Raw genomic sequence first — 6980 nt, forward strand, 5'->3', positions numbered from 1 at the left:
GTGAGAGAAATTTCTTGACATCACAATATGTGCCAGGAACCTGTATAAACATTAAACAGTCATGCTAAATGCTCAGGACAGTTTTGTACAGCTTAGAGTCACAGAGTTGATTAAAATGTACAACAGTCAGTGATAAACAACCATACTTGCATAGACTACTTAAGTGACCAACAGTATCTTATGTGATGCTGTATAATGATTCTTTGAGGGAGAATCCTAATGGCTTATTTCCATTAGCAAAGTATACAAGGTGGAACAACCCAATTCTACTGAAGTTAAGTAAGAGATGTCTGTTGAAGAAACAAAACTTTTTTACTCTTCCTTGCCTTCAACAATAATATTTAAGCCATTTTAATGTTCAGGATTATTGGATAGTTTGTGATAGTAACATTTCCTTCTGAATTTTACAGTGGACATGATAGAGTGCATAAATGTAACTCATTTTTTTAATCCATGATGAAATGAACTAGTCATTCTGTGAAGGATGAACCATGAGAGAAGAAAACACAGCGCCCAGCAGCCCAGCAACTAAATTTTAGAACTCCTGGTTGATGGAGTCTGATCTTATGCAGTGCATCAGAAAAGGCAAGAAGTTTATATCTTGTACATACAACAAACACCATCCTGAGATGAGTCATTCTGGAGTTTATGACATGCATCAACATATGTGTGTGTGTGTGTGTGTGTGTGTGTCTTTCTGTCTGTCTGTCTGTGTGTATGTGCATGTGCATGCATGTGCATGTGTACGTGTTGTTTAATGGCACCTCAGTACAAAAGTGGATACCTAGTTTCAACAAAAAGTTAAGCTCAGATAATATAAAATATAACTGCACAAAAATTTGAAATATAAAATGCTTCCAAGTAAATATTTAAAATATGTAACTCAATAATATATAAAAGATAAAGATGTTCAAATTTATGCAATGTATATAAATTACCAGATAATTTTACACTGTAAAATCCTATTTTTAAAAAAATAATTAAAATTCGTTGTATAAACTGCATTCCATAAAAAAAAAGTCCAAGACTTGCTCAGGTGGAATGTCCTCATTCAGTTTCTTAACCATTTCAGTCAAAAATACTTTCATTTCACTGGAAGAAAACAGTCACCCGATGTCTTTTCCTTGTTTTGTTTATCTGTGAAAGCAGACTTTGTCTTGAGTGAGATAGCAGTTTATAACATTTCCCTGGCATTGTCCCAACAAGAATTAATGGTACAGATTTTACCCATAAAACAACACCAGACAATATGGTCAATGGATACAATTATTTGCTGGGGGAAAATGCAGTTGGCACATAATGCAGAAAATAGTGGGTTTTTTTAAATGGGACTAGTAAGTTCATGCTTGTCTAAGGCATTTTTGTATTCTGTTAATTCTGATACTGAATAGACAGACTGAAAATATGCTGCCCCTAGGTACACATATCCTTAGGATAGTTTTTAGATAGGGTGGACACAACTTTCAAATTTTGATCCTTCAAGATTTAGTTATAAAGTCTGGTAGAAGGCCCCTTAGGCCTAGAATGAATAGATGATTCATTATGCCACACTCTCATGTGGTATCATAAACTTTCTCAATGTCAAATGAGATAGCAACTATAAGTTATTTCTTTATGAAAATGTCTCTAATAATTCTGACTAGATAGTCTACTGTGATTATCTGGCATCTGAATTCATACCTGAGGTCTAATAATAGCTTGTTGGACTGAAGATATCAGAGAAGCCTGTCATTTATCATTTATTCCATCATTCTGAAATACATCTTGTTAGTGATATGGGATGATGGATAGAAAGGAGAGTATGATCCTTTCCAGGTTTATGTACTGGGATCACTGTTTCTTATGGCCAAGATGGCTAGATATAAACAGTTTCCCAGATTTTACTGAAAATGGTTATTAGTTTGTTAAGGGCTGTACCAGGTGTTTCAAAAGATGGCTAGATATAAACAGTTTCCCAGATTTTACTGAAAATGGTTATTAGTTTGTTAAGAGCTGTACCAGGTGTTTCAAAAGATGACATTGGATACCATCTGGTCCAAATGAAGTGTCATCGGATAAATAGTTCCCTCAGAGTAAAAGGTTTATTGTAATCTTCAGCATTAGCAGATTATAAATTTAAAAAGAACATTATCTTTCAGCTTTTTGACAGAACAGAATAATTCATTTGTGCAGATTCTTTTTTGAGAATGTTAGATTTCTGATGAGGTTGTGAACATTTCATCAGATTTCTATTGGTGTTTGATACAGCTTTTGCTTTTTGCCAGTGCTTTTTCAAACCATATTCCATTTTGATTTAACAGAGGAGTAACATTTCAACCTAAACACATAAAATCTCAGTTATCATCTTGCTTTCTATTGTGATATGATGAGCTTTAGCTCAATATTTATGATAGTTATTCCTATTTTCAGTTACTGGATTGGCACTGATTTTTGTAAGCATCTTTTTACATTCTCTGATACCATCTTTGCATGCATTATGAAATCATTGTAAGATGGCACATTTAGGAATCACTTAAGATCTTGCCATCATATCACTAGCAACATCCTGGAATATAGCAACATCCTGGAATATACATGTACAAAAGGAGATTGGATCCACTATATGGTTAAATAAATCAATTTTTAGACTTGATTCACAGATGAACTAAAACATTCCTCAAACTGCCTAATTCAATTTCCATCTTTGACCTAGCATTAGAGCTTTGGATTTTTAAGTTTTAAATATGGAAATGATCACTATGGCACCTAAGAAAATGACAATCTTCTAGAAGTGAGGATAAAACAAGGTCATGTTCAATCAATTCCAGGTAAAATCAAGAGCTATTAGTAATGGGAACATTGCAAAGAACCGACTCACGACAATTTTTTCAGAATGAACCTCAAACAGAGGAAATTATGATGACCATCCAAACTTAGGAAAATGGGTAATTGGGGAACATAACTCATTGATAATAATCATGTGGAATGCTAGAAATGGAACTCATTCAAGGCTTCATCGATATAAAGGTGTTTGATGAATTTGGTTGAAATCCAACATTTCTTAGTCAAGTTATACCGTGGTAACCAAAGAAAAACAGGCAACCAATGACTCATAACTCTTCTAATGATTATGTGGAATGCTAGAATCAAACTCATTCAAGGTCTCAAATGTATAAAGCTGCAAGCCAAATTTGTTGAAATCCATCAATTCTTCAAAAATAAATCCTCTGAAACCAAAGTTAGAGGGATAGTTGATCAAGGGGTATAAGTCCTGCAAATCATGACATGAAAAGCTGGAAATCCAGCCCATTCAAGTCTCATCAATATAAATCACAATGCCAATTTTTTTGAAAACCAACACATTCTGTTAAAGTTATGCTGCAAAGATAAGAACCAAGAGGACAAGCAAACAGGAGACATAAATGCTTAGCTGCCAAACCCAGAGTACAAAAATACTGATTGCTTATGACAAAAATGCTGATTTTCCGGGAGAACTACTGATTTTTAAAACTTTAATGCATAAGTAACTATTTACAACATCTACAACCATCAGTAAAGCTGGACAATAACTTGGATAATTATTTAATGTCCAAGATGAATGTGTTGCACTCTTGCACCTTCTAGGTAAGTCATCCAACACAGGTGGTTTATAGGTACTTTTTCCACACCTTGTCTTTTCAATCATTATTGATTCAATGCACCATCTTTAACTGATGGCGAAAAATCGTGTACCACTTTATGTACAAGGGGAATTAACATGGGAATAAATTGTGGGTCATTTTATGTACAAGGGGAATTGAACATGGGATTTTTTTTTTTTTTTTTTTTTAAAAATTTTTAAAAAAAGGGTAGGCAATTGAAAAGTCATTCTCTTTTCAAGAAATATGGCTGGCCCTGAAAAGGGCCTTTGGGTTTATGTTAATGTATTCATTAACATAAATGGCACCGCATTGGTCTTCTTCTTGTTCTTAGGCTGCGTCTCACTGTTGGCCCATAAATCAGCACTCTTTTCAGGCATCCTTGTCTTTCAACGTAGATCCTACGTATCCACAGACTGGTGTTTGTCCTGTGGACAACGGTCCACTTGGATCGGACATACATGAGCATGTCCGTCCTAAACATCAAGGAAGACACAAGGGTGGATGACTCAACTGTGGTCCACATCTTGAAGCGACGAGAACAGGTGAATCAATGCAGTGAACTGCGCTTATTTATAGGTAGAGGTAGGATTGAAACGGATTGAGTTCATTCACCAATCCGAACACGCGTTACAAAATTCAGTCAGCCTGCATCCAATCCAAAGAGAGCAGTCTGTGACGTCACGTGGTCTATATAGATTTGTTAGCGCTTGTGTGCAGTCAATCTATGCGACAGTGATTCAACATGACGGAAACTCAGAAAACGATTTATTGGGGTGCACCAGCAGGGGAGACTGCCCAAGGGAACCCGGACTTACTTTCAGAAGAGGTGAATTGGGATTTTGTGGATTTTCTTACCTCGCAAGAATTTGTTCCGGAACCTTCGTTACCTTCTTCATTACCGCAAGTGGAGAATTTTAGACAGAGACAGAAAGAAGAATTGGAGAAATTTATACAACGACAAAAGGAAGCGGAACAAGCTTTTCTCCTACAGCAGCAGCAGCAAGAAGAAGAGGTAAGAAAAAAACAACAGCAACAACAGCAAGAAGAAGTAGCAGCAAAGAAACAAGAGGGTGAAAATCAAATGGTCACGGTACTGTTGGACATTTTAGCGGAGTTAAGAAGTCTGAAACAAATGTATCAGACTTCTTTATTACGACCGAAGAGAATACGACCTTCCCGAGCTAAACACGTTAACCCTGTGACTAAGCCTACCGTACCACCCTTAGTGATTTCAACCCAATCATCATCATCATCATCATCAACATTACGCAGTCCAGAAGTAGGCCTTGGCCGTGGCAAAGGCTTAAGGCAGTTAAAGTTGATTAGTTAAACTTACCCCTACACCAAAATAAAAAGGCCCTTTTCAGGGCCACCCACATTTCTCGAAAAGAAATACAATTTCAATTTGCCAATAACTCAAAAAAAAAAAACCCACCCATTTTACCCTTATAGTACGTGTCTGTGTATGAGTGCATGAGTGTAGCTTCTTATTTTAAAATCAAAACTCAAAGACACTTACCTTGTATCATTAATTTATTCTTTTCTCCATTTTTTACAATCCAATTCACAATTCACAACAGAACACTTTAATTAAAAGTTCATTGACTTCTTCTTTCTCCTTGTTTAGTCTCTCTGTTTTTTTAATTTCTTCACCGTCACACTCTTTTCCTCTTCTTCCTCCTCGCTTTCTTCCCTTCTTCTTTTCTTCTCCTGTTTCTTTTTCTTCACCTGTCTTCTTTCTTCCTCAGAAGAATCCCTCTCTTCCTCTGAAGAATCCCTCTCTTCTTCTGAATAATTCCTCTTTTCTTCTGATTCCTCTTGTTTCTTTTTTGGGCAATCTGGAGACCAATGTCCCTTTTCTTTACAATAATAACAGGTATCTTGACTTTTGTCTTTTTTAGCCCCTGTTTATTTTCTTTTTTGACGGTCTGGACACTCTGAAGACCAATGCCCTTTCTTCTGACAGATATAGCAAGTATCTTGACTTTTATCTCGAAAGGAAGGAGAGTAGTCCGTGGGCTGGTCTAAAGAGAATTTTCTAATGACCCCTCGCAAAGCTCTGACGAAATGTTCGATTTGGTTAGTCTCTTCCATCGTTGTGCTCGGCTTGAGAGTGAAATGAATAGTGAAAGGACAAGACACACACCCTTTTATATACGCTGGTCTGCCATGACTATAAATTAGTCTCTGGTGTTTAAACTTGAGTCATTTGACGTTTTGCACTCAAGATGAAACGATCCTATTCATTTGAGAAGAAAGAAGAAGAAGAAAGTAAGAGGCAGAAACGTGATCTATCGCCTCGTACCAGGGCTGAAATATTGGCACAAATTCATGCCAGTGATTTTGAAGAGGACATGAGTGAACCAGAATTTGAAACCTCTAAACCAAGTTCACCACCCTTAGTCAACCCTGAAAAGTATTATTCCATTCGAGAGACGGAAAAGCGCTCCTCTAGAAAATTTAGAACCATGGCTTACAAATACACGGTGAAGTTTAAAGATTTCAAGGCTGAAGTGCCGTTAGAGAAAGCAGAAGTGTTTATCACTGGGGTGTGGGATTCTTTGCTCACTGCACTCAAGCGACAATGTCAACCCAAAGAAGACGATCGCTTGAGACTTTCCATACAACACGACGGTTTGAAATCCCCTGTTTGGATCGAGTTTAGAACCCCTGCAGAATTGACTGCTTCCAAAGTCATGGACAAGATTCAACACGTACAACAATCTAATGATCAGTTTGACATCACCGATGGAAAAGCCACACTGGACATGACCAACGTCTCTCCTCCTCAAGGAACTGGACGCAAAAAGATGTTATTGGTGGACGACCTTCGCAACACCAAAAAGAGTCTCGTCCGAATTAACAACACTCATGACCAGATGTGTTTAGCTCGTGCCATCGTGGTGGGACGAACCTATGCCAACAAGAACGACACGGTAGAATGGAAAAGAACCTGGAACACTATTCAACGTTCCCATCGAGCCAAACAACGAAACGAAGCAGAACTCCTGTTGCAACAAGCTGGTCTGTCTAAAGACGCACCCTGTGGCATTACTGAGATGCAAACATTGCAAGATGTCCTAGCTCCACGCTACACCTTGAAAGTGCACCCTCAAGAAATGCGCGGGCCTCTGTTGTTTCGAGGCCAAGATTTTAAGGACGGAAAATACATTCATGTTTATTATCACGATGACCATTTCGATACCGTTACCACCATCACTGGATTCCTGGGATACAGATATTACTGTGAGAAATGTGATTATGGTTATAACAATCGAGAGCAACACAAGCATTGTGGAATGAAATGCCCAGGATGTTTGGCCTCTCCACCCTGTCTGAGCGAAGAACCAGTGCCTTGTT

Source organism: Sinohyriopsis cumingii, chromosome 2, assembly GCF_028554795.1.
Source record: "Sinohyriopsis cumingii isolate HCF-2022 chromosome 2, ASM2855479v2, whole genome shotgun sequence".
Taxonomy (NCBI): Eukaryota; Metazoa; Mollusca; class Bivalvia; order Unionida; family Unionidae; genus Sinohyriopsis; species Sinohyriopsis cumingii.